At 39.6% G+C, this 25,954-nt stretch overlaps 1 protein-coding gene and 1 non-coding gene across 5 annotated transcripts in view; one reads left to right on the plus strand and one right to left on the minus strand.

Annotated features, from left to right (window-relative positions):
- MAN1A1 (mannosidase alpha class 1A member 1) overlaps positions 1–25,954 on the minus strand; it is a 176,546-nt gene that overhangs the window by 147,764 nt on the left and 2,828 nt on the right. The gene's annotated exons all lie outside the window — the stretch shown is intronic.
- LOC123573171 (U6 spliceosomal RNA) lies at positions 6,175–6,276 on the plus strand. Its single transcript, XR_006697914.1, has one exon. It is a non-coding gene; the product is annotated as a U6 spliceosomal RNA (small nuclear RNA).

Here is a 25,954-nt window from a genome sequence, read left to right on the forward strand (position 1 = left end):
ATGGGTATCTTTGCTTTCCCTCTTCCTTCTGCCTTGAACAAAGGTGTGGCACGTGCACATATGCTGTCGCAGTGGTTTTTCTGCCAGGAAAACTGCGGTGGTATCTTTTTTTTTTTTTTAAGAGACAGTCTTGCTGTGTTCCCCAGGGTGGAGTGCAGTGGCGCAATCTTGGCTTACTGCAACCTCCGTCTCCTGGGTTCAAGCGATTCTCCTGCTTCAGCCTCCCAAGTAGCTGGGACTACAGTTGCTTGCCATCATGCCTGGCTAATTTTTCGTAGTTTTAGTAGAGACGAGGTTTCACTCTGTTGGCCAGGCTGGTCTCAAACTCCTTACCTCGTGATCCACCCGCCTTGGCCTCCCAAAGTGCTGGGATTACAGGCATGAGCCACTGCGCCCGTCCAGTATCTTCTCTTAAGGAGGGGTCAGCCAGTTATGTTTAAAGTTCAAACTAAAGTTTGAGCTACCACCAATCACTAAGGCATTTAGCATTTAAGTAGTTATCCTTTGGCTGCTTGTTTAAAACTAGAGTGATCAGCTCAAAACCGGGCTATGTACCATTGCTCCAATTTGAGAAAATAGAAGTTTTTCTCTGCAGTATTTTTCGTATTATTTGGTAGCTGAAACTTCTCTAAAGGTTTGACAGTGACAATTGTGTAATAATAAATAGTATGATTTACCAAAAAAATTACAGTAGCCAAGTCCTCTGATTAAGTTTTAAAGACTCATGTGGGCTTGGGGGAAGGCACAAATGGTTAAAAACAAAAAAACAGAGGTATGTGGTCAGGGTTCTGGGATTCAGTCAGAAAATAGCAACATCATAGAATAATTTGAGGAGTTTTTCTCCACCTTGTTTGAAAAAAGTAAAATATGTGATCAAAATCAAATACATTATTCAAGTAAATATTGTTATCAAAGAAGGCTATATTATATACTTTGGTATAAACCTCAAATATTAAAGTATCTTCTGTAATACAATTTATTCATAGTGCTAGTAAAAACTGAATTACCCCAATAAATACATACCACTCTGTTAATAACATTAAACAGCTTTAGTTTTATGAAAAGGGGCTCTTGTTAAAAAATATTTTATAATAGTATTTGTATTAAATACTATGCTTCTAGTCAGTAAAACTGATAATACTATTTGAAATGTTTAATTTTTACCTAATTTTACAGGGTATCATAGCTGAATTACAATTTTTCTTTCTCAAATGTAAAATTTCTGACCCTCAAATATGTATACATGAAAGAATACAACTTTCTCCCCAAAGTTTTACTGTAACTACATGAAATCTTATTTAAAATAGGTCAGTATACTTGTGATCTTCTCCTGTCGATTTCCATATAAACTGACTCTCACACTGTTTTCTTTTCAATGTTGGAATAATATTAGAATTCCACATCCTTCATTTTTGGAAACAAGACTGTTGTTCCAAACAGAGAAGTATGACCTTCTACTGTTGACAGAAAATACCTTCCCAGTACTGAATATAAAATGCTGTCCTTGGCTTAGGACTCTCTAACTTGATTTAAAATATCCTTGTTTAAAATGCTCCTCCAAACCAGAAGGATATTTTACCTTCTACAGGATGCTCTGTCAGGATTTATGAAGGATCTGTCCCTCCTGACTGCTTCCTTGGTCCTGTCTCAGAAGGTCACCCTCCTAACAACTAACTACTCACCTTTGAATTTTACTGACAAAGAACCAAGGTCGTGAAATCTAGTGGATTGAATACATGGCCTGCATTTTTTTTTTCTTTTGAGACAGGATCTTGCTCTGTCTCCCAGGCTGGAGTACAGTGGCACGATCTCAGCTCACCACAGCCTCAACCTCCTGGGCTCAAGTGATTCTTCTGCCTCAGTCTCCCTAGTAGGTGGGACTACAGGCACGTACCACCATGCCTCGCTAATTTTTAGTAGAGACGGGATTTTGCCATGTTGGCCAGGCTGGTCTTGAACGCCTAACCTCCAGGGATCTGCCCACCTCAGTCTCCCAAAGTGCTGGGATTACAGGCATGAGCCACCGCCCCTGACCCTGCAAATGTTTACTTTGAGCAATTGTAAAAATGTTCCAGGGGCCGCAGCCCTCCCTAACAGTGGCCTACTCCTGTAGAGCTCACAGAGAAGGAAGCAGCTCACACCTTCCTCAGCCAGGCACAAAGCAAATTCCCCGAGAGATTCAATGGGGCAGCAGGGTGGAAGCTGTCCTAGTACTGGACTCTCCAGACCAAAAGCCATTCCGGTGTTCCTTTGTGCCAGGCAGAACCATTCCTTCCTTCCACAATCATCTTGAGCACCTACAGCTATATGGCCTACACTGCATTCAATTCCTGTCCACAAGGAGCTCACTGGTGTACAGCTGTATATCTGTGATGATCTTATCCACATTACGAAGTGTTGTCATTCTGGTTCCATTTCGGCTTTTTTTCTTCTCCCAGGCTTGACTCTCTGGGTACTGGGCCCTGCTCAGCTTAGACTAATCACTACTATGATATGCCTTGCCAGTATTCTTTGGAATCCAGACTCAGATCTCAACTGTATTCTCAGAACTAATGGTAACCATCTTTTGTAAAGGACTTGTCTTCCTAGGATGATCTCAAGTCTTTGGGACCCTCTACTCACTGGTCCAGACTACCACAATAAAATGTCACTATGTACACCGAAACGAGGCAAGAAACATGGTCCTGTGTGTGCTATCTGCTACTCAGCCAGGCCTGCTTACAGAAATTCTATATATACGTAGACACTGATTCACTGTAATCTAAGTCTCTCTTCCCCAGATCAACTAATTATTGATGAAAACACTTAAGTATTTCCCCATATTTCACTGATAAAGCTGTTGAGTTTTTTCCAAAAATGTCTTCAGCATAAGGCTCTGAATTAGGAAGTAGCAAACCAAGGTTTGGGTAACAATCATTTCAAAGTAGAAGGAAGGCTTTAACTAGTTTTCAACTGCTATGTAGCTGGGTCTTTGATGTGGTGCTCAAGCAGGCAACTGAGCCCACAGCAAGGTGGTGGCTGACAGAAGAGGTTCTCTGTTCTAATACCCTGACATCACAGGACACTGGCTGGACTTTGCCCAAACCCTTGAAAGATGCCAATTATATTTAAGGCTCATCTCTCTCAATCACAAAATCTGTGAAGTAGTAGTTATCACTGTTACACCACTTTAGAGAGTGTCAGAAAAACAAACTAGTCAAACTGAACAAAAGATCGCATTATAAAATGTAGTTCTGCTGTAAACTGCTTTTCCCAGGTTCTAGCCCTAATTTAAAAATATGGCAGATATGATCTGAATCAAAAAGGTTTTGTTTCTTCCTTTTAAATAAGGAGTCAGGGTGTTTCTCTTTATGCCTAGAGATTCAAAGTTGTAATACAATGATCCAAAAAGGATAGAGTGGTTACCATCCTCGCTGCAATTAACACCTTCCTTTTGTCATAATGATGTAAGCCACAAATTTGTTAAATACCATGAGAGAAATGTATTTCTAATATGATCACAATCTCATATATTTTTACCAATACTTAGCAATTGTATCATGTAATCAATGATCAAGTATTTTTAGCACTTAGTTGATGCCTAACATGTCAGTATTCTGCTTAATCTTAATGATGAACTGCAGGTTATTTTTGTTTGTGTCTTGTGATTCTCAGTTTCTCCAAGTAGGTTAACAGAGTGGAAGGTATGGGAATGTGCCCAGATTCTTTCCTACATGATCCAGGATGTCAGTCTAATCAGCTTCTGCACTCTGTGGTCATGCAAGTGTTGGTGATTAAGTGACCTATCATCAAAAGGACAAATTCTGTAACCACGAAAATGAATAGAGTCTCAGATAGTCCTACAGAATCTTGTACAGACAAATCAAATAGCTGAAATTGATAGGAGAGGTGGTGGAGAAATAAGTAGTTGACGAATACCCTAAATTCTAAATTATTCAATATTCCTAGGGGATGAGAAGGAGTGAAGAGAGCAAACACGTAAGCCTTGCATCATATTCAGAAATAAAAATAACAGTGGCAAAAACATTTGGGGCCTTGCAAAATTTACCACTACTACAATATAGGTAAATTCCACATAAGCAACTGTAATGCATATTTATCTTAACTCTCACTGTATTCTAACATACACAGTAACAGCAAGTTTCCAAATCCAAGTACAGCTGACCCTTGAACAACATGGGTTTGAACTTGGGAGTCTGCTTACACTTGGATTTTCTTCCACGTCTGCCTGAGGCAGCATGAACACCTCTCTTCCTCCTTCTCAGCCTACTCAACACGAAGACAACAAGGAATGAAGACCTTTATGATGACTCGCTTCCACCTGATGAATAAATATATTTTCTCATGTTTTTCAAAATAACATTTTCTTTTCTATAGCTTACTTTGTCATAACAATACAGTATATCATACACATAACATACAAAATACATGTTAACTGACTGTTTACGTTTAGTGAGTAAGGCTTCCAGTCAGCAGTAGGCTATTGGTAGTTAAGTTTTGGGGGGGAAACTGAAAGTCATACGCAAGTTTTCAACTGCATGAGCGGTTGGTGCCCCAATCCCTGCATTGTTCAAGGGTCACCTGTAATTTCATTCCTTATCATCTCCAGAAGAACCTCACTGGAAAATTAGAAAATGAGAACTCCCATTCAATGATTCACAAGACCAGAGTATTTCTTACCCTTAATTATATATTCTAGAAGTTAAGCACACTCTTTTCCTGTGATACCTGTTTTTATAATCACCAGAACAATTATTTTCTACTTTTCACTTTACTGTAGAACTCAGAGCCAGCCCTATGGCTGTCAGTCATGAATTTCCTCACTGTTAAAAGTCACTCATGATACATGAATATTTTATTTGTAAATGAAGTTGTTACTAAAAACATAAAAGCCCCAACAGGGGCTTTTAATCTTGACACTACTGACATTCGGGATGGATAACTCTGTGTTTGGGGGTTGGGAGGGCAGCCCTGTGCATTTTTGGACTCAGAGTGGTATCCCGGGCCTGTACACACTAGATGTCTGTATTTCACCCTGTCAGATGTGAAAACCCTTATCTCCAGACACTGGCAAATGTACCCTGGGGAGCAAAACAGCCTTAGTTGAGAACCAATGGTTAAAGCACATTGTTCAATTAGAATAATAATCCCAGGACTCACACAGCACTATGTACTAGTTACAATTCCAGACACTTTACATATATCAACACATTTAATTTAATCCTCAATAATAACTCCACAAAGTTAGGACTATATTTACCTTCATTTAACAGGTGACAAAACTGAAGTACAGGGAGGTTAAGTAACTTGCCCAAGGTCACTGGACACATGAAAGAGAGAGAAATCAAAATCAGGGAGTTTGGCTCTAGAGTTTTTGCTCCTAACTTTTACACTATACCTGCTAAGATGCAGGGTGAATAAACAAAAATTAGAATTATTTTTCATTCAAGATTTTCAGTCGTCTGGCCAGACATGGTGGCTCACAGCTGTAATCCCAGCACTTTGGGAGGCCGAGGTGGGCGGATCACTTGAGGTCAGATGTTTGAGACCAGCCTGGCTAACATGGTGAAGCCCCGTCTCTAGTAAAAATACAAAAATTAGCCAGGTGTGGTGGCATGTACCTGTAATCGCAGCTACTCAGGAGGCGGAGGCAGGAGAATCACTTGAATCCAGGAGGCGGTTACAGTGAGTTGAGATTGCACCACTGCACTCCAACCTGGGTGACAGAGCAAGACTCTGTCTCCGGGGGTGGGGGTGTGTGAATTTTCAGTAGTCTTACAACACTGGGTACTTTAAGCACCCCTATTGAGCCCAGAATACGAACAATAATGGAATGGAAATAAGATAGCTTGTCAAAGGCTTCAACAAACGTCCTAAGCAAAAAATGGAATATTCTTCCTATTTATCAGTACTCCTGACATGTGGATCTGGCATGTTTGCTTGCCTTCTCTGTTTATTTGCATGTACTAAAAGTTGCTATACAAAGGAACTACTGTACAACTACCAACCGAGCTTCTTTTGATTTGCATTACTCCTACCAGCAACCTGAGGCACAAAATATCTCTTGGGTAACAGTTTATGTTTGTTGAACATAAATCACAGCAAAGTCAGAGACCCAGCTGAAGAGGACTCCATGTGATGTTGCTGGTTTGAAAAAGGAGGGAGTGTTCAGTTCTTGCTTTGGCAACTTGTATGAACACTGGAACAACACAGAGAAGATGAGCATGGCCCCTCTGCAAGGATCATGTGCAAATTTATGAAGCACTTCGTATTTTTTTTTTTCCTTTTTGAGACAGGGTCTTGCTCTGTCGCTCAGGCTGGAGTGCAGTGGCTCGATCTTGGCTCACTGCAATCTCCGCCTCCCAGGTTCAGGTGATTCTCCTGCCTCAGCCTCCCAAGGAGCTGGATGACAGGTGTGCACCACCATGTCTGGCTAGTTTTTGTAATTTTTAATAGAGATGGGGTTTCGCCATGTTGGCTGGGCTACATTCCATATTTTTAAGATGGTAGTACAACATGGTGACTATAGCTAAGAACACTGTATTGTACACTTGAAAACTGCTAAGAAAGTACATTTTAAGTGCTCCCGCCAAAAGAAATGGTAAGAATGCGAGGTAACAGATATGGTGATTAGCTGAATTTAGCCATTCCACAATGGATACATATTTCAAAATGTGTACACCATAAATATATACAATTTTTATTTGTCTAAATGAATGAATGAATGAAAAGAAAAAGGAGGGAGCAAAGTGATGAAGAAAGCAGTTGGCCTTCAGAAACTGAGAGTCCCCTGGCTGACAGCAAGGAAATGGGGACCTTAGTCCCACAGTTGGCAAGGAACCGAATTTTGCCAACAACCTGAATGAGCTTGTAAAACAGATTCTCCCCTGAGCCAGATAAGAGCCTGGGCCAGCTGACAGCTCATTTTTGGCCTTATGAGACTCAGTGCAGAGAAACCAAACAAGCCCACTCTGACTCTGACCTACAGAACTGTAAGATATTAATTCGGATTGTTTTAAGTCACTCTGTTTGTGATGGTTTGTCACAGGAATGAAAGAAAACACACCACACAACATGCCCAAGGAAGAACAGTAAGTCACCCACTGCCATACCATGAATTACCAAGTGGCAGAGAGGGATTCAGAAACCTGGTCTTCAAACCCCAAAACTATTTCCTTAAGTCATCAGTATCTGCATAGGTTTCCTAGCATGCAAGTAGTTTTGCATCCGTTCACCTGCTGGCTCCTCACATCCAGGAAAGGTAGGCATCATCATCACTCTCACAGATAAGAGATAAAGCTCAAATGCATTGTATACCTTCACAGGGTTGGATTGTTAATAAGCGGCAAAGCTACAAGCTCTTTCATCTCAGTGCCTTCGTGTGTGCTGCCTTTAACACTAAGATAGTAAGTAGGTTAAAACAAAGTGAGCCATAAAAACAGAGAAAAATAATTTTCTGCTGTTCAGGGGATAAGAACAGGCAAGAATTTATGGAATGAAGAAGATTTAAATTGGGTCTTGATAGGTAGGATTTCAAAAGGAGACTTGATTATTTTGTAAATTTGGAATCAAATTCTGGATTTGATGTGTGCAGGTATGCGTTTTAACTGGTCACCATTAAAGGGTTCACACTTCATCGCATAATGAAGCAGCAATGTGAGAGGCTGTGAAACGGTTACTATCTCAGGGAAAGTAAGTTTTGTTCATGAACTGATATTTTGCAGGCATGTTTGTATCACAGTTAATGGAACAACATAAAATGCTAAAGCTGTGGAACTGTCATTTCAATAAGGTAAAACCTTCCATAATGAATATATAGCAGAACCCTGGACAACTTGCCTCTGACAAGTAGGCCCACAACAGAGAAATCTCCAATAAGGTAAACACAGCAAAGCAGATGTCTGGATGCAGCAGAGATGCCAGAAAACCTCTGCGCAGCCAGGCAATCCTCTCCTTCCTGTCACTTAGGAGGCTCTCTGCCATGCCTACATTTGCACTAAAAATCAATACTCCACCCCCTGGCCATAGACGATTAGACACTTAACTAAAGCTGGGTCAGATTCTCCACTCTGGGAATTTGGAATTGAGCCTCTGAGGTGCTTATTATAAAGTCTATTAGTGTTTAAACTTACTGGCCATGTAAACTTGAGGACTGATTCATAAGACAGCCTGTCTGCAGAGGAAAGAATAAAGCAGGTATGACTGGAGGAAAGAATAAAGCAGGTATGACTGGAGGAAAGAATAAAGCAGGTATGACTGGAGGAAAGAATAAAGCAGCTATGACTGGAGGAAAGAATAAAGCAGCTATGACTGAAGATAAAAGACTAGCTATCCCAGAATAAGAAATGAGGAATAGCGGTCTTGGTTCCCGGGACCTTCACATTTGTAATTCCAGGCTCTGTGAGGTCTTCACCTAAATCCATGAGAGATCCCTTTTTGTAATAAATATCCCCTCCACCCACCGATCCCAAATTGAGTGGATTTACATTCTAACAAATGATCTCTTGTATCAGATTCTCAAAAAAGTACTTGGGAACTTGTGTCTTCCTTGATAGGTCAATCTACTTGTCTGCCTTGTCCAAATATGGCAGAGTGGTTGAATCCCACTAAGGAAAAATCAAACTAGTGAGTAGAGGGGGCCAGCTGCCGGCTGTGACTGCGTGCTCAGCAGTGCCCAGCAAGTATTCTGTTTCTTTACTCAGCCTTCTCATTGCCCCCTGTCATCCTGCAGCTACCTACTCTCTGGCCTCATTCACAGTGACCTTCTTGAAAGAACTGTCTGTGCCCTCCCTTAGCTCCACCAATACTGTGCCCTTCCAATACAGGTGCCACCCTGAATACTGCACTGAATTGGCCCCAGTAAGGGTCATCTTCTACCCGCTTCTTACCAAATCCACAGAACAATTCTTAGTTCTTGACTCTCAGCAGCGTTTGAGACTGCTGAGACTCACTCCTTCAAATACTGAATATCTAAAAATGCTTGAGTGCCACACTCTGCCAGTTTTCTTTCTGCATCTCTCTGATTGCTCTTTCTCTGTCGCTGCTTACTCTGCACATCCTGTAAATGTTGATGTTCCTTGGGCTTCTAGGCCCTTGACTCTTTTTACAGGACACATCATCCCTAAGGGATCTTATTTATTTCCATAGTTTTATGGCCTCAAGATGGGCATCTCTAGCCTAGACCTCTCTTTGCAGTGCTTATTGTATACATCTAACTGCTCACAAGAGACCTCCACTTGGACATCTTTCTCCTCCAATGCCACATATCCTAAACCACATCCATTATCCCTCTCCACTCCTCTCTTTTTCCTGACGATTCCAACCATGAGAAAACCCGTGACCCAATCAGGAACCCAAGAACCTCTTTATCTCCATTTCCTCTCTCACTCTCCATTTTTAAGTGCTCACAAAGTTCTATAAATTCCGTTTTTAAGTATCTCAAGGATCTGTTCACTTTCTTTATCTTCACTACCCCTTTATGCATTTAGGTCATCCTCACCTCTCATCTGGATCACTGCCGAGCCTTCTAACACATGTCCTAGACTCTAGTCTTATCCAAAAATGCAGAATTGATATTATTTCTGCAACTTAAAACCCTCCCATGGTTCCTGATGATCTCAGGATAAAGTCTAAACATCTGGTCAGACCCCTTCTCTGCTTCATTTCTGTGGCCCACTTCCTCTTCTCAGCACTACTACTCTGGCTCAGTCCTTTGGCTGCCCTGGGGACCTTCATATAATCCATTCCTATCCTGCAGCCCTCTTCATCTTGCCTGCAACTGGCTAATTCCTACTCATCCTCAGGTCTAATACTTTACTTCATTTAGAAAGTGTTCCTGAACCCCTCAATCTGCCAGAGTTATGTTCTATCCCAGGCTCCCATAGTACCTCTAGGCTCCTCCCAGGGTACTTGTCCCAGGGCCTCCTTACTCTCTATCCCTTTGGGTTCCATGTGGGCAGTGGTGATACTAGTCTTGTTTACTGTCATCTCTCCAGTGCCTTGCACAGGGTGACACTTCTAAATATTTGTGGGAGAGTTGTTGGAAATGATTCTTAATCTGATTTATTAAAGGAATATAATATTAAAATTAAAAAAAAAACCTATTCGGGTTTGAATGGACACTGTGTTTCCCCATTTGCAGAAAGAGTTATACTGTCCGGATCTCTTAGGATCAATTAAACAGAGACTTTGTTGTCACTTCTATATAAAAACTTCAGTGTCAAGTCAGTAATAATGTATTATTTGGACTCATAGAATTCTTTTTGGTGATATACGCTCACTGTGAATTTAAAATTCAAACTGCATTTTTGTTAATGTGGTTATACTTTATAGAATCTCTTGCTTAAACATTAAATAATTGTAACATTATGTATCCTAAACTTTAGGAGTCATAGTTGCCACAAGATGAGGGAGAAAAAAGGAAGCAAATTTAGATTTGTTTCTTCCAGTGACTATTATCTTTCTCTTGATTTAAACAACTTTCCAGAACCCCGAATAACTTTCATTAATGCTTAAGACATTATTTTAGATAATTATATACACACACATAACCATGTACATATTATGCATATATATATATATATAATCTCATCAAGGTGATATATACATACATGAACACATACTAGTAAACACAGTGCTTAAGTTGAGTACAATATTACTCTTGAGAGGCTTTTCCAAACAAACTGAGCATTGGTGCTGCTTTCAGAATTAAAGCATGTTGTCTGCCACAAGCGGGGGTAGAAATCGTGCCAGCCCTCACCTCATTTCCCTTTACTTCCTTCTCAGGTAGAGGAGTGACTGCAACAGGAGCCCTGATTCTTTATTCAAGGTGGGTAAGATCTGAGACTGCCAAGGCACCAGGGGGTGTGGGGAACCCAGCAGAAATGAGTGCACAAGAAGAGGGTGGGGGCAGGGACCAGACAGACCTGGGTTCCAGCCTCCTGGGTTCCAACCTCGAAGGAGCTGCTCGGCCCTGGGCAATTTGCTTGCCCCTTCCTGGCCTCAATTTCCTATGTATAAAATGAGGAGCATAAGGGCAAATACCAGTATTCTGAGAAAAACCAAATACTTGTTCTGAGAATTCAATGAGAATATGTACATAAAGCGGTGAGCATAGTATCTAACAGGAAGTGAACACTCAACAAATGGTATCCTGTAGTTACCGGCATACTTTTCACCAGTCTAGAATTAAAACTGCAGATAGCTGGGCACAGTGGCTCACGCCTGTAATCCCAGCACTTTGGGAGGCCGAGGCGGGTAGATCATGAGGTCAGGAGATTGAGACCATCCTGGCTAATACAGTGACACCCCATCTCTACTAAAAATACAAAAAATTAGCTGGGCATAGTGGCGGGCGCCTGTAGTCCCAGCTACTCGGGAGACTGAAGCAGGAGAATGGCATAAACTCGAGAGGCGGAGCTTGCAGTGAGCCGAGATCACACCACTGCACTCCAGCCTGGGCCACAGAGCAAGACTCCATCTCAAAAAACAAATAAAAAAACAAACAACAAACAAAAACTGCAGATAAAGGAAACAAAAATCTATGCCAAGATGAGATGTTAAAAATCTCACTATTGATTGCCTTAATTATATATAATAATACTAACTGATGGTATAAAATCAATTAAGGAGCCACTCTCAGAACAGGAAGAATAACAAACACATTCTATTAGGAGAAAAAGGGAATACATGATGGAGTACAACTGAGAAGCCGCACTTTTTATTAAAAGTATAGTTTTAACTGTTGCCTCTGTTTTAAACCTAGAGAAAAAGAGAAAATTATCATTGTTATTGTTGCTGCTGTTATTCATAAACCAAATATACTTGCAAATTAATAGCTGAGGTTTAAAAGTCAACTGGTCGGGCATGGTGGCTCCCGCCTGTAATCCCAGCACTTTGGGAGGCCAAGGTAGGAGGATCACCTGTTGAGATCATGCCACTGCACTCCAGCCTGGGCGACAAGAGCAAAACTCCGTCTCAAAAAAAAAGAAAAAAAAAAGCCAACTGAGGAAGATAATTTTTATTTTAAATATGAAGACAAAATTCTGTTTAAAAGAGAAATGTCTAACTTGGGGACTTGGTATATACCAGTGGAAGACTCTGGGCTGCATAACACACAACAGACACTCTTATGGCTACTAATGTGTTGTGTGTCCCCTGGATTTGTGAAGACAGGGCACTCCAGAGTAAAGTAACCCTGAGGTGAAGGAAGAACCTTCCCTCCCTGCCAGTTTGGCTTATTACTTTCAAATCAGCCCCTGAAAGTGCTGTCTGCAAAAATCCCCCAGTGTTTTGGAAAACACTGGCAACACGGCTGATGCATGAGATTTCAAATCAACCAAAGGCATTACTTTCTAAGATAGCTTTCGAGCAACTCTACTGAAAGCTAAAGGTCCACAAATGTGCTAACTAATCATGTAACTAGACAGCTTCCTCTCTCAGGAATTCTAAAAGGTTAGGAGCGAGTGCCCACAGGTCAGAAAAAGGTGATCCTTCTGAACACCAGCGGTAATGTATGGAATTCACCTCTCAAGGTTCCAGGAAGCGAGAGGGCTGCTCATTCCCTGTTGCCAATCATAGTCAATTACTTAGTATTAAGGTGACCAGTCTTCTGACGTGTGTAAAATATATAGTACCACTCTGCAACTCTCCTGCTGTCTGCCTTTGCACCATTAGCACCGCATCTCACCAGCAGAACACACTCAAGGATGGAAGATCATTAAGAGCATGGGTAAAAAGTACGACAGAAAAAGACAGCTAATACTAAATTAAGCTAATTATTAAGCTAGAACTAACACCTGATTACCTGCAGCATATCTGGCTAAAAAATCCTCAACCTCTATTACCACATCCATCAAAAGTGGAGAATTTCTGTCAAAACTTGTATTTATCAAGAATACATAAATTCAGACTAGTTTTCTAATAAATAAACTACCACTGGTAACTCAGACCAATACCTGGTATTATACTTTGCCAAACTTCTTCCTAGTTTTCAAAGAAGTCCCTTCTAAATGTCTAAATTGTAGAGCCTTTACCTTATAAAAACCTAGGGTGTAATTCTTCAGATCACAGGTGGGTGGAGAACTACAACCACAGAAGCAAATAGTGACACTGACTTCCCAGACTCTCAGGTATATTCTAATAGGATGGTAGTTAAAGCTTTAAGCAAGAAGCAGATGGACAGCATCACCATCTCCCACTCTCCCAAAGACAACTTCCTATTTCAGCTTATCCTACTAGGCTATATCTTAGAATATGACTCTTTTTTCAATTTATAAAATTACAATGGTTTGTTTTCAATCAATTTTAGAAACATTTGACAAGGTACAGGAAGTAAACAGAAATAACCTTTGATTTTAATTTTCCTATTTTCTTTACCATCAACAGCAAGCAGATTTAAAATTCTAAGATTGAAAAATATAGACCTAGGGGGATTTTAAAAAGCTTGGGAAAAGAGACCCAAATATCCTCGTGCCCAATGAAGAATATCTTTCCTTCTATTAGTTGGTTTTTATTAAACAATTCCTGCCTTGAAGTCTAACATGAAATACTTTAAAAGTTAAAATTAATATCATAGATTAAAAGCTTTCTATTATTTTAGGTTGAATCGTAAGAACTTAAGTGTACCTCGTATTTAAGACTAAAACAGCCAAAACGTTCTTCAGAAAATCTTTAAGAGCATAATGTTCCAATAAAAGGAAATAAACTTTTAGAACATTAGTTGGTGTTCTGTTTCCAAATCTAATCCTCCAGGCATAAACTACAAAGTTAATAAGGAGCAGATTAAAACCACCCAAGAACAAATTATTAATTCAGTTTTCCATTTCACTCTTGAATTCTTGTCTTAAATGCACTAGGAATCTCTGCTGGCAACGTAGTTAAAGCTGCAGCAGCTCTAATAATCAACGGATATTATCACAAAGGGTGGATACATCCTAAAATGAAAGCACCATATGCCTAATTATTGAGCTAAATTTACACACGTAGCTATCTCTGAATGAAATATTTTCAGCTTTTCAGCTCACAAAAATTATTTCTTTCTATGCCCTGAAGGTATTTCTCCAGATTTCTTTTTCCCCTGGCTTGCTTTCTTCCCCACATATCTGAGTGTTGTGTGACACCAGGCCCAGAAGTCAGAGGTAACTGGACACTGATGAATGAATGAGGAACCACTCCATTCAACACCCTCTCTATGGTTTTCCTGAGGATGAGCATCCCTTCTGTGTAATAACAATTCTAACAAGGCAAAATAATGCTTACTTTCCTGCCACAGGAAGTGACAATTTTGGCAACAACAACTAAAAAGGGAGGCAACAATAGAAAATACAAGCTATTGGTCAATACAGCAACACTGCAGCCAAAACATACTTTCCTTTCCTGGAAATGACTTTCTGAATCCAATTTACTTATCAACCCCTGTCCTTAGCAGAAGTCCAAGCTTATTACTCCCACCAATTCCTTGCTGCTAGTAAGTACATACTATGTATTGAACAACGAATGCTATATGCCAGGCATTGCGCTCAGAGATTCACATACATTTTCTATTCTAATTCCTACAACAACTCTGAAAAAGAGGAATTATTAGCTCCCTTTCAAAGGTGTGGAAAAGGAGGCCAGAAGTGTTTCTACTCTGCCATACTGCCTCACATTTGTAAAACATTTTGTTGATATACTTAATCTGGGTTACATTCAAGATGAATTGCTTTTTATTGTCAAATTCTGGGCCATGGACCTATGAGATAAAAAAGGTGTCCCCACTTTTGCGGTGTCTGAAATCTACTTGAAAGATAACATATGTGCACATGAAATCAGTGACACACAGGCCAAAGACAGAAATAATAAATAACATGGGAATTTGCAGAAGGGAGGGATCAGTAAAGGTTGAGCATGTAAAGAAGGCTTCATGAGGACATGAATTTTGAGCACGTGATAAGACTCTCCTTTTGAGAATCATAAAGTAAACAAGGTAAAATCCAAAACTACATGTGTTCTGGAGATAGTAACCATGTAAGTTTTGTGGAAACACAGAGTCCTTCCTGGTAAGTAACAGAGATACAACTCAAGAAGTAAACTGAGGCAGATTTATGGACGACTACGGATACCATGTTAAACATTTGTGACTTCATTGTGACTTCATTCTAGAGCAGTGTTTTTCTAGCTGAAGTCACTGGACCAGAAGCATCAGTATCACCTAGCAACATGTTAACAATGCAAATTCTGGGGCCCATCCAGGCCTACTGAATCAAACTCCAGGCTTTTAAAATTTTATTATTATTATTTTTGAGACAGAGTCTCACTCTGTCACCCATGCTGGAGTACAGTGGCACAATCTCAGTTCACTGCAACCTTCGCCTCCTGGGTTCAAGTGATTCTTCGGCCTCAGCCTCCCGAATAGCTGGGACTACAGGCTCACACCACCACACCCAGCTAGTTTTTGTATTTTTAGTAGAGACAGGGTTTTACCATGTTGGCCAGGCTGGTCTCGAGTTCCTGGCCTCAAGTGATCCTCCCCTCTGCCTCCCAAAGTGCTGGGATTACAGGTGTGAGTCACTGCGCCCCGCACCAGCAATCTAGTTTAACATGCCCTGCAGGTGATTCTGATGCATGTTGAAGTCTGAATCATTACTTTATAGGAAATGGAGGACCATTAAAACCTGAGTTGGGCAATATGGGAGAAGTGACATTTTAGGAAGATTAAGAGTCATCTGCAGAATAAACTGGAAAAGGGACCATTGACAAATGCATAAAATTCATTGAGCCTCTACCATGCAATTATTTATATGAGACAGCACTTTTCAAGAGAAACAATATGAAACTGGGAAATAGAAAACCAAGCTTCTTTCTCTTTCTCAAAATATCACACCTTCTTAGGGAGGAAAATATTTATGTAATTCTGATTTCTCTAGTGGAAAATAACAGCTAACCTATGACTTTTCATTTTAGTGTGGCACTGTAAGCATTACTCATTAAGACACCTTTATCTCTCAAAAATTTTTGCCAAAATGGAAGCAAAACAAAACCAACTCTAGGTATATCCTGTATAAAACTGAAATACAAGAAAAACGGCATCCCTTATTAAATAGTGTCCAGTATTCTAGGTAATAAAGAAATGAAGACACTACCTACTTTAAAAATAACATATCTTAAAAAAATGGCTGCAGATATAAACACTTTTCAATAAAACAACAGAATCTTTATTTATTCGAGTGTTGGCCTTTAAAGGAATCTCACAATCATCTACATTTATTTCACCAGTGTTATATTTGGTCTAAAGTTTTTTTTTTTTTTTTTGCACCACTTTCACCAGTTTACAGTCATATAAGAAAATGAATGCAGTTTTCATTTTATAAATCATTCTGGAAAACAACCTGAAAACTGGAAAAGGCATTTCCTACATTCATTAGTCTCTTTATTCACTAGGTCTGATTCTAAATGACTTCTGACTGTTGTACAAAAAAAAAAAAATCAAAAAGACAAAGGCTTGTAGCCATTGAGTATATACATTAGAAAGGACTTCAAAGATGAGTGGACACCACTTCAGGAATACCAGATTACTTAGCACGGAATCATACTTAACGTGAGTAACACCTGCAGGCATGTTTATTTCAAAGAGCATATTCATTCAACACATATGTACTGGGCCCTATTATGGGCAGGGCTCAGAGCTAACTGATCTGTTGGACACATGGATGAATAGGGGAAGCTCTTTCTCCTGCCCTCAATATGATAGCTCTGGAAGGGACGAATGACTGCAAAGAGCCAATGTCACAGAAACTCTGTATTCTTGAGAGTTAGGGAAAATAGAAGTACTTCCAACCCTATACTGTGGCTTTATCTTATTACTGATGGAATACTTAATAAATCATCATTTTTATTCACCCTAACTGCTAAAGCAGCTTTCAACAGCAGTTAATAAATCATCTTCATTTTCTATGCTCCTCATCCACCCCCCTTTAAAGCTACTGAGTTCTTCATTACACATTCTATGTTAAGTAACCACAGGAGGATTAAATAATGAAGACTAACCAAAGTGCTTAATATGAGTGAATGTATACAATGTATTAGATACATGCCAATTATAAAATACGTTTTTTACTACATAAAGTTCATTTTATACCTCCTAATAAGAATGCCTCATAAAATTGCTGACTTGGGCTAATAACTCCTTAAATCACAATACGGACTTCTCAGGCATTTCTAATTATGAGCTGAAAACCTGTAGTTGGCTAGATAAAACATTCAACACTGCTAGTTGACTAAAAGAAAGTCTCCAAAAATAGTGTTGTAAATATTCTAAAATTACTATCACGTCTAACTACAATTTATAAAAAAATAGTACATTTATGTCAATCATTATTCATCATGTTAACACAGTGTTATAGCCAAATTTAAATAGTTCTGGCGTTTGGCAGACTTTTATGAACCAAGGTCAGAATATAAATACATTTTGAAATATGCAGCTCTTCACTATCTTAAAAAACATGACTAAAAACATTTGAAGGATTTAGTGTGGAAAAAAAAAGCACAAACTTCACACACAAAAAATCATGCTTTTCTTTAAAAATATCTTTGATAAAATGCATATTTATCCTATTAAAACACTGAAGACCTCTCACACACAAAAGATTAGCCTGCCTCTTCACACATAAGAACAAATATTTCTATGAAATCTCACGATTTCCTTTTGGTTAAATTTTCTTCCTTAAGAATTCAGCTTTGTAAGACTTGCCATTTTCTGGCATCATTAAAATCACTTCTCAAATTCTATTTGGACTACTTTTGATCTTCAACTATTAGAAAAGCATCCTGATTCACTCCAAAAGGAGAAAGATCCTTCCGCAGATCTCCAGAGAGGTCAATACCTTCCTCAAATATCTGAGGCAAAATCCCAACTATCACTTAACAATGAAGATGCGCTGCTCAAGCTGGCTAGGTCGTAATTGAGGGATGTGGGCTGTCCCAAGAGCCTGGTAAGAGCTCCTATCAATAAAGGATATTTTATCCTAAGTGTGCAATCTAGGGGAAAAATTTTTTTTCTTGCAACTTTGCTTTATAAAATTCTAACTCTTGCCTTGGGGACTTTGCCTCCCACAGGAGTCCATGTTCCATTCAGCCACCCTGCCAGATCCATCTCCTCTGGTGGATCTCACTCCTTAGGCCTCCAAGCTGTGCCATCTTTGCCATCTTCCCAATCTTCTTCCTTTTAAAATTTCCTTGTTCTATCTATACAACTCACAAGGAAGAAATGCAAATGACCAACACAGGAGAAAGTGTTGATCAAAGAAAAGCAAATTGAAAATGCCATATACTGCTTCATCACCTATGAAATTCACAAAGAATCAATAGACTTCATTCACTATATGATACATGGGAGTATAAATGGTTTCTGGAAAGTTATCCCTCAAAACGTACTATCTGTTGGCCAATGTATTTCCCCTCTTAAGAATTTAAGAGAAAATCCCACTTACCAGGGTGTGCGCAATAAAAAGTGAGACAGAAATTTACTGGACAAAGGTGTCTGTCTCAGCATTTTAAATAAAAACAAAAAAGTGGAAATAATCTAAATGTTCAGGTACAAAGGACTGGTTAAATAAAGTATGATGCTTTGACATGGATATATTATGCTAACATAAAATGACACTTGCAAAGCAAATGGAAAAAAAAGTATATATAGTGTGGTTATAACCATAGGGGAAAAATGAACTTAAATATTAGGGTTAGGAAGGAGCATTATTGACACTACTTAGTTACTGATAAAACCATGAAGGATTTTTTTTTTCTTACTCTAGTGTGCTTTCAAATTTTTCTTTCCCAAGCAGACATGAGTTTATAAAATGAAATAACACAATGGACGACACTTGCTTCAACAAACCTATTCTATCCCTTGCTAAGACAAGTATATTAATAACTCTGCTGAGCAACTTTATTCATCTACGTTTAAAGCAAGCCTTTAAGAATCAATAAATGGACAGGTACGGTGGCTCACGCCTGTAATCCCAGCACTTTGGGAGGCCAACGTGGATGCATCACTTGAGATCAGGAGTTTTAGACTAGCCTGGCCAATGTGGAGAAACCTTGTCTCTACTAAAAATACAAAAATTAGCCAAGCATGGTGGCAGGTGTCTGTAATCCCAGCTACTCAGAAGGCTGAGGCAGGAGAATTGCCTGAACCTAGGAGGCGGAGGTTACAGCAAGACAAGATTGCACCACTGCACTCCAGTCTTGGCAACAGAGCAAGACTCCATCTCAAAAACAAAAAAACAAAACAAAACAAAAACAGTAAAAAGGAAACACTGGTGGTCAATTTCAGGCAGCTGGGAATCAGATTTTGAGACGGGGTACATACCCCTGACTTCCCTAATTATTCCACAGGTCTGTTCTCTTGTCTTATGCCCCGATAGAGAGAGATACAGTGAGGAAACACACTTCTCTTTTTAGTACGTAGCTCCAGCATGTATTCCCGTGAAAGAGGAACTAGGGACAGACAATCACGACCTAAACATCAGCTCAGGAAGCTGGACATGCCACCCCCAGCACAGGCTAGGATCCCCGGCCTCCTGTACTATTTCTGAGATCATCCCGTCATTTAGAAGAACTGAGGGTTCTGAAGGGACCTTGAGGAGATCATTTAATGAGGAAGGATTTGGCAGAAACGGAGACACTAGCAATAGCTTGTAGTCTGTGGATGGCCTGAGTTCACATCTTGGCCATAGTCATTCACAGGCCTTCGGACACCAATTACTTTCACCCCCTTTCTCATAAACTCCTAGCACAGACAAACAGGCACCAGTAACAAAGGCTGTTTCAGAGGGTGGCAATGCTGTGTTATTAAACCACCCTTTCAGAACTTGGTGTCCTTCATCAGGTTTTTATCCCCTCATCTCCACGCCCTCTCTCATACTAAGTTGCTCATACTAAACACTCCCACACAAGACAGGATGATCTAATTAGCGACCCACATAAAAATATGAAAAATACATACGAAGTTAATATAATATGTTCTGAGTGTCACCTGAATGAAGGATGTAGAGCAAGAGTGATGAGAAAGCAGCAGAGCCAATCAGGGACTGGGCTTTCGATAAACTTAACAGCCAGGGAGATGAGTGGACTGAGAAACGTGAGAAAGAAGGAGTCATTCTAGTCACAAAAGTCGAGTAAACACAAAGGATACGTGTGCTCTTCAATTTTATTATCTCTGTTCTGGATTATCTGCAGGACTGCTCGGCTCTGAAGTACGGAAAGCAACTACCAGAGTATTCATGACAGAAATGAGGGCTGTGACTTTTAAATGCTCTTAAGCCTTAATCTCATTTGTTTTCTTTCAAGTACCTAATGATCACAGACGTCTTTAGCAGAACTCAGTGGGGGTGGGGCACTGCTGCCACATTCCTGGGAGCAAAGGAATTAGCCCGTATTGCTTTCTTAGGCAACCCCCTACCCAGCAAAGATGTCCCACCTCCCTCTACGATGGTCTCAGTGGGGCTTCTGGCAGCTGGCCCGTCATTTGGGGCTGAGGAGGGAAGGCCTGGTCAGCCAGTCACCAAAGCACACGTTCTCATTAGAGTCAAGATTATCCCAGGTGGAGTGAGGTCTGGTTCTCAGTACTTCTCAACACCTGAGAAGCAATTCTCAGCTATTGTTTGTACACTGGGGGCATCTCAGGAAGTCACAGCTCACTGGCCTTATTTCTCATGTGTAAAATGAATAGTGGCTCTGGGATCCTAATAAATCTAAATTCAATGTGAAGCTCTCAGAAAGACCAAAGTCTCTGAGCTACAAAATAAAACTGATTTATGCGCACTTCGACTATCAGGTGATGGACGGAGCTCTGATTATAGAATTTATCATAATTACGTAATTTTTGCCAAGCCTAAAATAATAATTCTCACTTCTTAAAAACATTCCTCCAAGACGAAACAGACTGAAATTCACTTTACTTGATCTCTTTATGTAGAAGAATAACTTCAATACTTAAGACGAGTAACTCAGCCAGGCATGGTGGCTCACACCTGTAATCCCAACACTTTGGGAGGCCGAGGTGGGAGGACTGATTCAGCTCAGGAGTTTGAAACCAGCTCGGGAAATATAGTGAGACCCGATCTGTATTGTGTAAATAAAAAAATTCTTTATTAGAAAAAAGAGAAATTAAAATAACTCGACTGTGATTACTCTGAGAAAGATGGTATCTGCAGGAATAGGCATATTTGACTGTGAGAAAGAGACAAATTAATTCTTTAACACATATTCTGAAGAAGCTGAAGATGCATATGCAGTAAGTATATCATTCTAAAGATACTTAAGTTTTTTTGGAATTTGGCAGAAATCAAAGAAAATCAGTGTTGACCGTAGCGCAATAAAATTACAGCTATATGGAAAGGTCTTTTTGATGAACTGGAAATGTATCCCTTTAAGCACTAAAACTCAATTTTAACTATTTTTGATGCCCTTTTGAAACTCCATTATCCACTTTCCTGAGTTACTAAACAGTATATGGATCAATGCAATCTTGGCTTGATGGCTTTTGGTGGTGACCAGTAACAGCAACAATCACAAGCAACTTTTATTGTGTGCCCACTTCATGTCTGATACCATTCTAAGTGCTTTACTATCACATTTAAGCCTTGGGATCCAACAAAGTGGGTACTATTAACCTCGTTTTACAAATGAGGAAACTAAAGTTCTGAGAGATTAAATCATTTGCAGAAGGTCGCAAAGCTAGAGAATGGTAGAGAACAGATTCAGACCCAGGTTATGTGAGTCCAGAACCATCCTTCTAACCACGACATCGCTCCAAACGGATGGAGCAGAGACAGGTAAGTGCACCCAAAAAGAGAATCACCAGAACCTACTTGGGTGGAAAGAATTGCCCATAGATTGATGTGATTTTTACATGTATGTCTACTTTTAAAACAATCATCCTTTAGGTTAGCTGCCATTCTTCTGTTATCCATGGTGCAGTATCAGAGGAGCACACACATTTATAATTTTAAAGCAGCACTTCTAGTCACCACATGTCCCTTCCCTGGGTGCTCCCCTTTCACCCTTTGTATAGACAGTAACTCACTCTCTTCTGCTCTCCCTTCCTTCTTTTCCCCACTTTTCTTCATAAAGATTGTTTAACTGAATGATTACAAATGCCTGTGCTTCTTGGAGAGCTCTTTATAAAGAGAACAAGATGTCCTATCAAGCTTTCCCTGGGTGTCTTTACAAAGAAGAAGGCTTCTAAACCACACCATTGGTAAGATTTTTAAAAATTACCACAATTGACTTAAAAATTACTTTGATCCATGGTTGGCTGAAAAAAAAAAAAGAAAAAACCACCAAGCTAGTATAAGGTCAAATTTATAATAATGCAGAATTGTATATTTTTTTTACTCTCTATTAGGGCCTGCAAATAATAAACACGGATAATTTATACAATTCTTTGGAGTTTTATTTAGGAGACAAGCCACGTGGGGGACAGTGAGCAACACTCACAGAAGACTGGGGCTTCCCTCTGCAACTCAACTCTGCCACTAGCTGGTGATGTGATTTCCAGAAAGATCTTTGTGTCTTGGTTGCCTTTACTGTAAAATGAATGAGCCATCTCTCAGATCTCATTCAGATGCAATACGTTATGACTTAGAGCGTACATTTAGTTTTAAAATCTGAGATTTAAAGTTATCATGCCATAATTTGCAGAGTTTGTGTAAAGGGCCTTTTAACAGATTGAGAGGTGGTGGGTGGGGATAAGATACAGCTCAATCACTGAACATCAAGCAAGGAACTAGGCTAAGAATACTGAGGGAAAAGTCAAGACTCATTTCCTCAAAGAGGGAATCTCTTCCCTAAACCACCAAACAGGTATCTCGTTTACTATTTTCATCTACTTGGGGGACAGGCTGTTTTGCCACTCGTTTCACAGTATCTCTGGAGCCCATCATGGCTGTTCCTATTTTTACTAATCAAACTCTTCTTTGACCAACATACACACAATTATAAAGAAAGACATTTAAAAGACCACAGGTGCTCGACTGGGTTAGGGGGTATAACCAGGTTCCAGCGCAATTCTGATCTACCCTGTGTATTCAGCCCTCACCCCTCACACGGATCTGCAGGTATTCCTTCCCTCTGACCTTCGGACACATGCTTAAAATTCTCTTCAATAAAAAATTTGCATCACTAGAGCTTATGAAATAATCTGATTCAAATATGTAAGTTCTTCAGCGAATTCCAACCAATTCAGATCTCATACAAATGCATCTTGTGTAATACTAAGATACATTTTTCAAGATGGTTTAGTTCTTAGCTCATCTAAGAAGTGTAGATAGCTGCATTTGTTTGAAAATACATTTTTTAAAACCTCTTTTCACACTTTTAACTAGGTTGTAAGTCCCATATACATAAGCAGCTCCTTTATATGAATCCTAGTTAAGAGGAAGACAGAATACTCTTCTCGGAGAAACTATCAACAGCTTACAGAAAATGAAGCTGAACGTAATTAACTACCCATTAATGTATATATGTATTTTTTTGCTTTTGTATATTAGCAGTCAGCACCTACTCCAGTACTTACACTGTTGAATACTTATCTACTTGCTAAGGAGAGAAAAACCTTCGCAAACACCCCATGTCCTCCCTGCTCTGGGGAAGGGCCCCTGGGTGCAGCAATTCCACAGTGACCTATGTTCAGTAGGGAATGTGTCCAGCACAGTGGCACAGGCAAGCAACCTAAGGATGTTGAAGCTTCTTGGGTCGGGTCTCCAAATCATGGCTTTTATTATTTTGTAAATATTATTTTCCACCCCAGAACTACCCATATAAATAAACTAGAAAGTTAAGTGTCAAAATAAAAGTGTTTTGCTTTAACCTGTCAAGGCAGATTATTCTCACATCTGATCTTTACCAAAAGGGTAAACTGTCGATAGTTAACATAAATTATAGGCTATAGGACCCCACAGGTGCAGGGTCACCTTACACGACAAATCTAAGGCTGCCAGTCTGCACATACTCCCAATCCCCACTTAGGTTGGTGAGGATTCCAGCCTGAGAAGAAAGGAGTCCCCTCTGACAATCTGACAGTCTTTAGCCCCAGCTCCTATTACTCAGGACCCCCCTTAATTCCAGAAAACGAAAAAAAAAATCTTCCTCCAAATTGGATTAAGACTCTAAATCCTAAAGGACAGCACAGGCTCATTGTGCAAGTGGGAGAGGTTGCAGGGCAGGGGAGAAGGGAAGCTAAAAACGATTTCTGATTTAAAAAAAAAAAAAAGTAAATGGACTATTTTTCTAAAACTTGCATGCTGCTATTTTAACTTCTGTGCTTCATTATTGTAACACTGCTTTTTAAAGCAAAGGACAACCTGAGTACAATTTTAAGATCAAACTCATGAAAATAAATATACACTATGTATGTATCTTAAATCTCAGCGAAATCCCAGAGTTAATTTACAAAGTTTTAACAGGGGTTAAGGAAGGAAGATCTTAATTCTATTTTGAAGTTTTACATCAAAGATTTACCATCCATCAAATGAGTAGTGGAAAGCATTTAACATTTTTTGTGAAGCATTCTGTACAATGACCTATTTGAAATTAACAGAGTATCTCCCCTAAGACACAAAGTTGCTAAAAATCTACTGCAGTACTAGTAACATAATTGTGCTGTAGATATAAAAAATAGTATTGACTGACTTTGAACCAAGTACAAAATAACAGGTTGACTCAAATTACAATCCAAGCTTCCAACATGTTAGATTTGAGTGCACTTTCTAAATTTTAACTATAAGTGTTAGTACATTCAGGTGTGATAGAGAACCTAAGTATAAAGAGAATTAGAAAATACAGGAACAGATCAGGCATGGTGGCTCACACCTGTAATCCCAGGACTTTGAGAGGCCAGGTGGGTCCATAACTTGAGGTCAAGTTCGTGACCAGCCTGGCCAACTTGGTGAAATCCAGACTCTACTAAAAATACAAAAATTAGTTGGGTGTTGTGGCACACGCCTGTAATCCCAGCTATTTGGGAGGCTGAGGCAGAAGAATCGCTTGAACCCAGGAGGCAGAGGTTGGAGTGAGCCGAGATGCCGAGATCGTGCCACTGCACTCCAGCCTGGGCAACAGAACAAGGCTCTGTCTCAAAAAAAAAAAAAAAAAAAAAAAAAAAAAGAAAAGAAAAAGAAAACACAAGAATGGTAAAGAATAAAACTAAGATTTTGTTTATAACAAAAAGTCCACAGTGGTGCCTGAAACTGAATCCAAATATGTAAAGTCCAGTGCCCTATTTATAATGGGCAACCACTCTTGCCTCTCTAAAGCCAAATATTTACAGCACAGTTTTTAGAACAGCATCATAATTTTTTTTTTCCTTTTGGTTTCCAAAGGAATACATCTGCCTGAACTAATCTGATGGAAAATCATAATCCATTTCTTCCCATTAGCCTTTGACTAAACGCTGAAGCTAATTATGCTGGCTCTTTTGGGTTCTCACAGCAACAAGGAATTTTAAAGAACACATTTAGTTCCACTAGTTTATGCAAGACTGAGCGGTTTCAAAACATCTAGGTGCTAAGATGTTAGACAGAGGCTACATAAATCTCGTTTACATGGTTAATTAAGACCTTGTGATTTAGGGACACAGACAACATGGATCTACCAGGGATGGATATGTACACTGTTAATATGCTGTCCTGAGTCTGAGACTGCTACTGTCTCACTGGTTCTGCTCTGAATGCACTTGTAATCACTGTTGGTCAGTACCAACAGCTTAACATCTATGTATCTTTAGTATTAAAATCTTTTCCTTGGACAACTGTGACTTTGTACTAGCTAACTGGCAGCTTGTATGGCTTTGGATGCATGACATGTATGAATTACACTGTTCAAATTTAACAGAAACACATGCAGATACAGATCATTTGGGGTTAATTTCCTATGGTTTTGGTTGGATATTATTAAAGAGTCTGGGAGGATTTGGTAA

Source organism: Macaca fascicularis, chromosome 4 (genome assembly GCF_037993035.2).
Source record: "Macaca fascicularis isolate 582-1 chromosome 4, T2T-MFA8v1.1".
Lineage (NCBI taxonomy): Eukaryota > Metazoa > Chordata > Mammalia > Primates > Cercopithecidae > Macaca > Macaca fascicularis.